This window comes from Garra rufa, chromosome 15, assembly GCF_049309525.1.
Source record: "Garra rufa chromosome 15, GarRuf1.0, whole genome shotgun sequence".
NCBI classification, from domain to species: Eukaryota; Metazoa; Chordata; class Actinopteri; order Cypriniformes; family Cyprinidae; genus Garra; species Garra rufa.
In genome coordinates, this window is record NC_133375.1 from 14,902,842 (window position 1) to 14,910,703 (window position 7,862).

The 7,862-nt window shown below is 42.9% G+C and overlaps 1 long non-coding RNA gene across 1 annotated transcript; it reads left to right on the top strand.

Annotated features, from left to right (window-relative positions):
• Positions 1–5,719: 5,719 nt before the first annotated feature.
• LOC141286573 (uncharacterized) lies at positions 5,720–6,869 on the top strand. The gene is made up of 2 exons (XR_012339296.1): positions 5,720–5,974; positions 6,738–6,869. It is a non-coding gene; the product is annotated as an uncharacterized lncRNA (long non-coding RNA).
• Positions 6,870–7,862: the final 993 nt, after the last annotated feature.

A 7,862-nucleotide genomic window follows, 5' to 3' on the forward strand; every position in this document is an offset into this window, starting at 1 on the left:
GATACTATGCAGTACGCACTATTTCATTTGACCAGTGACTGTATTTTATTCTTATAATTAACAGACTGCAACTTTTGCAACGCTTTGTGTGCGTGAGGCGCCGGGGCAATCGAATAGCGGAATAACTCCGTCATTTTTGGTCATACAGATCTAAATAACTGCAGTGTGTTTACTTTTATTTCTGTCATCTTGGTTTCCTTTCCGTGGACTTTCGTAGAGCGCCACTCCACACAAAAGTGAACCAAACTCAGCAGCATGTCACTCAGTCTTTTCGTTTTGAAAATCAGATATATTTCGCGTATTCATCCATTTTATATGCGGACTATGATTTAATAAAAACAGATTTTGTCATTTTTAGCTTAATGTTTGTTGCTTATGCGCTCGTCCGTCATTTTTTCTCTTCTCCGACTCCGCAGCTCTCATCTTTAGTGTTACGTGGCACCAGTCTAGATGTTTCTAGGAGTTACTCGTGCTGTTTCTCCATAACGGGAGTGCGTCCATCTCATAAATGTAGAATTCGTCTCTGCAGTCATCTCAACCATCGAATTCCAGCAACAGGAAGACAAAATATTTTACTTGTGGACTTTTTTTAATTCACAAATTAATTTTGAGTTAAAATATGTTGATGTAACTTGCGTTACTGAGATTGTAACGAGTAATATTATTACCCAAATTGTATTAGTAATGCGTTATATTACCGCGTTACAGCAAAAAGTAATAAACTACTGTAACATATTACTTTTGTAATGCGTTACTCCCAACACTGCTCAGGAGGGTTGGAAATAATTTCGCCAAACCAGTCAAATAGATCCATTTCAAAAATCTCCAATAGATCCTTATAATATCCACCACAGCGCAGTTGCAGCTCACCCTCAGGGTAGGAGTGTGGACGGGGCTTCCCTCTAGGCCCTCGATCTCCACGAGAACTCCCACGGTGACGCACATCGTAGCCGGCTCACACACCTGGTCAGTCGCGATGTCCTCTGTCCCTTTAACTGCGGCAGATCGTGGCGCTGCGGCTGCGGTGGGCTCTGGCTGGTGCTCCGTGCTGCAGGGTGATGACAGCTGGCTGGGCTCTGGATCGGGGTTGCACATATTGCTCTGCTGACACTGTTTTCGGTCCAGGCTTCTGTTACGGAAGCAGACCAACGAGACAGGTAAGTAGGTGAATACAAGGTTTATTAATAATCAGCAGAGCGGTGACGGTGATGGTGTGCAGAACCGGGTGAGTTTGGCAGTCCAGATGGATAGTGATACTTGATTGAGCTGATCGGTAGACTGAGTAGAATTTCTCTCGTTTGCAGGAACGAAGATCGGAGGACGGTGACAGGATAATCCAGATGCAGGCTTAAGGTGCACACTCACACTGGAGACTTGGATCGATGGATCTGGACAGACTAGACTGGAAAAGAGCAGAGATACGGGTAAGTAAGCACAGGTAAGATTGCAGGGTAAGGTTTTCGTGAACAGGTTGAAGTCACACGAAGAGTCCGCTTTCGAATTAATGAGCCTGGACCATGAGCGGTGTTTCGTGAGGGTTCTTATAGGGCTTGAGTGATAGTATGCAGGTGTGTGGCTGATTGAAACCAGGTGACGGTGATCGGTGATTGTTGAGCTGAGACTGGCTAATCCGTAACAGTATGGGTATATCAATTCAATTTATTTGGGTTCCTGCTCATGTTGGTGTAGTAGGTAATGAGAAGGTAGATGTTTTGGCTAAACAATCTTTAAAAATTAAAGCAGATAGATTTACAAGTTCCATTAAGTAAAGTAGAAGCTAAAGTGTTCATTAGGAAATATGCACAAATGGCAGGTACACTGGGATGGTATTGAAACAGGAAGACACTTATATACTATTCAACAACAAGTTGGTGCTGGGAGGAGAGAGAGCAGGAACGGAAATGAAGAGAATATTGTAACCCGTCTGAGAATAGGTCACACAGGATTGAATAGTACATTGTTTAAAATTGGCAAGCACCCAACAGGGGAATGTAATCACTGTAGTCAGCAAGAGACAGTTGAACATGTAATACTTCACTGCAGGAAATACAACAATGAAAGACATCATTTTATTCAGTCACTAATTAAAGCTGAGCATAAAGATTTTTCTATAACAGGTATACTAAAGGAAAAAGCTATATATATAATACTATTATTAAGTTTATTAAAGAAACGAAATTAAGTAGAAGAATTTAGTCCGGGGTTTTTTTTTTTTTTTTTGTTTTGTTTTGTTTTTTTCTCTTGAATTCTCATACATCTACAGTATTATGTTAATCCCATTTTTTTACAGTCTATGGTTAATCCTATAAACTGTATCTGTCCACACTCCAGTCCAGTCGGTGGCGGTAATGCACCTACAAGTTGGTTTGCCAACCGCCAATAAACACCAAAGAAGAAGAGGAAATCTGTTCACTTCACACATAGATCACACTCCAGATCAGTAGGTGGCGGTGATGCACCTCTTTCGTTGGTTTGCCAAAAAATAGCTTTTAAAAAAAACACCAGAAGAAGAAGAAGAAGAAGAAGCTGTGGCTTCCAGATAATCCAGATGCAGGCTTAAGGTGCACACTCACACTGGAGACTTGGAACGATGGATCTGGACAGACTAGACTGGAACAGAGCAGAGATACGGGTAAGTAAGCACAGGTAAGATTGCAGGGTAAGGATTTCGTGAACAGGTTGAAGTCACACGAAGAGTCCGCTTTCAAATTAACGAGCCTGGACCATGAGCGGTGTTTCGTGAGGGTTCTTATAGGGCTTGAGTGATCGTATGCAGGTGCGTGGCTGATTGAAACCAGGTGACGGTGATCGGTGATTGTTGAGCTGAGACTGGCTAATCTGTAACATATCGCCCCCCTCCCGGAAAGGCGCGTCCTCGCGCCTAAACGGATACAACAGAGGAGCGAGGGTGGGGGTTCAGGAGGCGGGTATGCGGCAGGAGAAGACCAGAGAAGATTTCAAAGCCAGAGGAGCCGGATGGCGGTCCAGAGCCCAGCCAGGATGACGCCCCAGGGCGGAGTCGAGGGAGGGAGGAGCCATGGTGGAGAGCTAGCCAACGACACCCTGGGGCCGAGCGACGGAGATGAAGCCACTGGTTGAAGTGAGCCCGGTGCGGCCGAGCAGACGGAGAGCCAGGGTGACACTGAAGGTCTGGAGGGCCAAGGTGACGCAGATGGCTCAGGGGACCGAGGCAGAGCTGGGCCTCCGGAAGACCGCAGTGACACCGGAGCGACAGAGGACATAGGCGGAGCTGGAGGGAAGGAGGAGCCTGACAGAGCCGGGGGGACGGAATGACGAGGTGAAACCGGAGGAATGGAGTCCCGAGGCGGCGGATGGTCCACGACTGACCAAGGCGGAGCCGGAGAGACGAGGGAGCCCGGTGGAGCTGGTGGGATGACGGGCCACGGTGGAGATGAGGGAGCCAGGAGCCAAGGCGGAGCCGAAGGGTCGGAGGACCGAGGTGGAATCCAGGACTCGGAGGATGTAGGCCGGGACTGGGGAACGACACGCCTTGGCGGAGCTGGAGCCTGGATGTCCCACGATGGAACCACACTCCTAGGTGGCGCTGCCTGAGGGTGAGCTGTGGGACAGACATGGGGCAGCAGAGACAGGGCTGAAGGACTGGCTGGCTTGCGTGGAGGCGGGAGAGGGAGGCTGGGTGGGAACTTCGGAGACATTGAAGAACTGGACGGAACCAGCGGAAATTCTAGACGGCTGGACGGAACTATCGGAGACTCTGGAAGACTGGATGAGACTGGCGGAGATTCTGGACGGCTGGACGGAACTATCTGAGACTCTGGAAGACTGGATGAGACTGGAGGAGATTCTGGACGGCTGGACGGAACTATCTGAGACTCTGGAAGACTGGATGAGACTGGCGGAGATTCTGGACGGCTGGGAGGAACCAGCGGGGACTCAGGATGGCTGGGCGGAACCAGCGGGGACTCAGGACGGCTGGGCGGAACCAGCGGGGACTCAGGAGGGTTGGAAATAATTTCGCCAAACCAGTCAAATAGATCCATTTCAAAAATCTCCAATAGATCCTTATAATATCCACCACAGCGCAGTTGCAGCTCACCCTCAGGGTAGGAGTGTGGACGGGGCTTCCCTCTAGGCCCTCGATCTCCACGAGAACTCCCACGGTGACGCACATCGTAGCCGGCTCACACACCTGGTCAGTCGCGATGTCCTCTGTCCCTTTAACTGCGGCAGATCGTGGCGCTGCGGCTGCGGTGGGCTCTGGCTGGTGCTCCGTGCTGCAGGGTGATGACAGCTGGCTGGGCTCTGGATCGGGGTTGCACATATTGCTCTGCTGACACTGTTTTCGGTCCAGGCTTCTGTTACGGAAGCAGACCAACGAGACAGGTAAGTAGGTGAATACAAGGTTTATTAATAATCAGCAGAGCGGTGACGGTGATGGTGTGCAGAACCGGGTGAGTTTGGCAGTCCAGATGGATAGTGATACTTGATTGAGCTGATCGGTAGACTGAGTAGAATTTCTCTCGTTTGCAGGAACGAAGATCGGAGGACGGTGACAGGATAATCCAGATGCAGGCTTAAGGTGCACACTCACACTGGAGACTTGGATCGATGGATCTGGACAGACTAGACTGGAAAAGAGCAGAGATACGGGTAAGTAAGCACAGGTAAGATTGCAGGGTAAGGTTTTCGTGAACAGGTTGAAGTCACACGAAGAGTCCGCTTTCGAATTAATGAGCCTGGACCATGAGCGGTGTTTCGTGAGGGTTCTTATAGGGCTTGAGTGATAGTATGCAGGTGTGTGGCTGATTGAAACCAGGTGACGGTGATCGGTGATTGTTGAGCTGAGACTGGCTAATCCGTAACAGTATGGGTATATCAATTCAATTTATTTGGGTTCCTGCTCATGTTGGTGTAGTAGGTAATGAGAAGGTAGATGTTTTGGCTAAACAATCTTTAAAAATTAAAGCAGATAGATTTACAAGTTCCATTAAGTAAAGTAGAAGCTAAAGTGTTCATTAGGAAATATGCACAAATGGCAGGTACACTGGGATGGTATTGAAACAGGAAGACACTTATATACTATTCAACAACAAGTTGGTGCTGGGAGGAGAGAGAGCAGGAACGGAAATGAAGAGAATATTGTAACCCGTCTGAGAATAGGTCACACAGGATTGAATAGTACATTGTTTAAAATTGGCAAGCACCCAACAGGGGAATGTAATCACTGTAGTCAGCAAGAGACAGTTGAACATGTAATACTTCACTGCAGGAAATACAACAATGAAAGACATCATTTTATTCAGTCACTAATTAAAGCTGAGCATAAAGATTTTTCTATAACAGGTATACTAAAGGAAAAAGCTATATATATAATACTATTATTAAGTTTATTAAAGAAACGAAATTAAGTAGAAGAATTTAGTCCGGGGGGTTTTTTTTTTTTTTTTTGTTTTGTTTTTTTCTCTTGAATTCTCATACATCTACAGTATTATGTTAATCCCATTTTTTTACAGTCTATGGTTAATCCTATAAACTGTATCTGTCCACACTCCAGTCCAGTCGGTGGCGGTAATGCACCTACAAGTTGGTTTGCCAACCGCCAATAAACACCAAAGAAGAAGAGGAAATCTGTTCACTTCACACATAGATCACACTCCAGATCAGTAGGTGGCGGTGATGCACCTCTTTCGTTGGTTTGCCAAAAAATAGCTTTTAAAAAAAACACCAGAAGAAGAAGAAGAAGAAGAAGCTGTGGCTTCTGGACATGCGCACATCAGTATATCGTAATTTTTGTCACACTGTACAACAATAATTCATATGTTTGTTTTATTGTAAGGGGTAGGCTTAGGGTTGGGGTAGTGGAGACGTTATTAAACACAATCTCATCTTTCCGGTCGGAGCTGACGAGTCCTTTCAAGCAAAAATGGCAGCGCTCACGCCGGAGGTGTTGACGAGTAACGTTACACACGTGGGGAAAATGAATAAGAAAAAGGTGAATATATTACTTCATTGCTTTCACTACACTGTTATCTGCCTTTACATATCAGATGTAAAATGTTTTTATGTTGGATGTTCACAGTAACGTTAAATACGTTGTCTAGAAAAAAAAGTAGTTCATCTCGTGTTGATTTCAGCCACTTTTTTTAAAAAGTTATAGTCGAAATTTCTAATCTTTTTGATAGAATGGAGCAAATCTACCGTTTACACAATAAAACATGGGGCTGATGGTATCATATAGGCAATATTGTGGTACTTTGTTATACAATAAAACTTAAATAAATGCCATTATTTATTCTGTAAGTAGTTTGCTGTTTTATATGAAGTTCCTAGGCATTTCAATGATCTGTACACTCTTCTGTAATGTTTTTAATTAAGATTCATTGTTGTTTTTTAGGCTGATAAATCTGTCACTGTTATAATGGAAAAAAGCATTATTGATAAATTAAGTTCCTAAGAAATTTACAAGTTTGAAATAGTCTTTAATTATTATGCCTTAAAATATCTTAAATTGTTTGACTAGTGAAAATGCATCTTAATTCAATGTGGAATCAGCCAAAGTTATGTGGATGTATCCTACATGAAACTAAAACAAACAGGAATAGAATGAAGAAGACGTTTGCAGTCACTCATAACTGCATGTATTTCTAAGAACTAGATTTGTCTTTATCACTGACAGTTTTATTTGTCATTTACCCAACAAGGTATAAACTCATGTGAATACATCTGTGAATATGCTTGGTTTTTTCCTCACTTAGCCTCCAAAACGCTATTGGGAGGAAACAGACCAGAAGACACCAGAAGAAGAACAAGGTACAGCTAGGCGGAAACAGAGTAAATCAACAGCGAAAATAAGTCCTTTTAAAAAGAAGAATAATGAAACTTCTGAGGTAAGAGTATTTTTCCATTTAGTGAAACATTTTGACGGTATCAAAACAAATCCAAGTATTGATGTGTTTAATACATGAATAGTGCTGTGGATAAATGTGTTTGCAGTTATATCTTTAAAAAAATAATTCAAGCCTAAGTTAGTAGAGCTGTTAATAAAATTTTTGCTAAGAATGAATCATACAAATATTTGCAAAAGACTAAAGAAATAGTTTGCATAATTTACTCACTCTCAGGCCATCTAAGATGAGTTGTTTCTTCATTTGAACAGATTTGGAGAAATGTAGCATTACAACACGTGCTCACCAGTCCAAACAGCTAATACAAACAAACTCATCTATGTCTTTAAAAGCATGTGGCTATATTAGGCTGTCATTTTAAGACTTTATCTATGGATCTATTATGCTGACATCTGATTTTCTCCAAACTTTTTACGTTTACCCTAAGTCATTGCCTTAAGTCATTCTTCAATTCATGTGTGATTTTCTAGAACAGGAGTGTTTTGTTCTACATACGCTGGTTTTTTGCCACTAAGCCATAATGTGGGATTACAGTGGAGATTTTGTTTTTTAAATAATTACTTTAGAGAAATGTTAAACAAAACGTAACAATTATACATTTCGTAATTCATCATGGGTGGACTTGAATAAGCTTGGTTTTGGACTACAAAAAAAAAAAAAAAAAAGCCAACCCTGTAGCATATAGAATAGAAATGTATTATTTTGCTTGGCTAAGAAAAAAAAATCAAGGGGGTATTACTACAATATAAATGGGCTACCTTGATTACAAATTATTTAGAACCACTGCTTTAAAATGAAATTTAATATGCAACTTTCTTGTGGCTTATCGGAGTCGATCAATGTAACAGTCACCAATATCCTAACTTAAACAATTATTTAAATACATTTTTAAATGGCACTTTAGTTTCACGTTGTCGTTTAATGGTTTCGCTTCAATTGGCTGGCCTAATTTGACAAACAACAACTGTTCTTGTT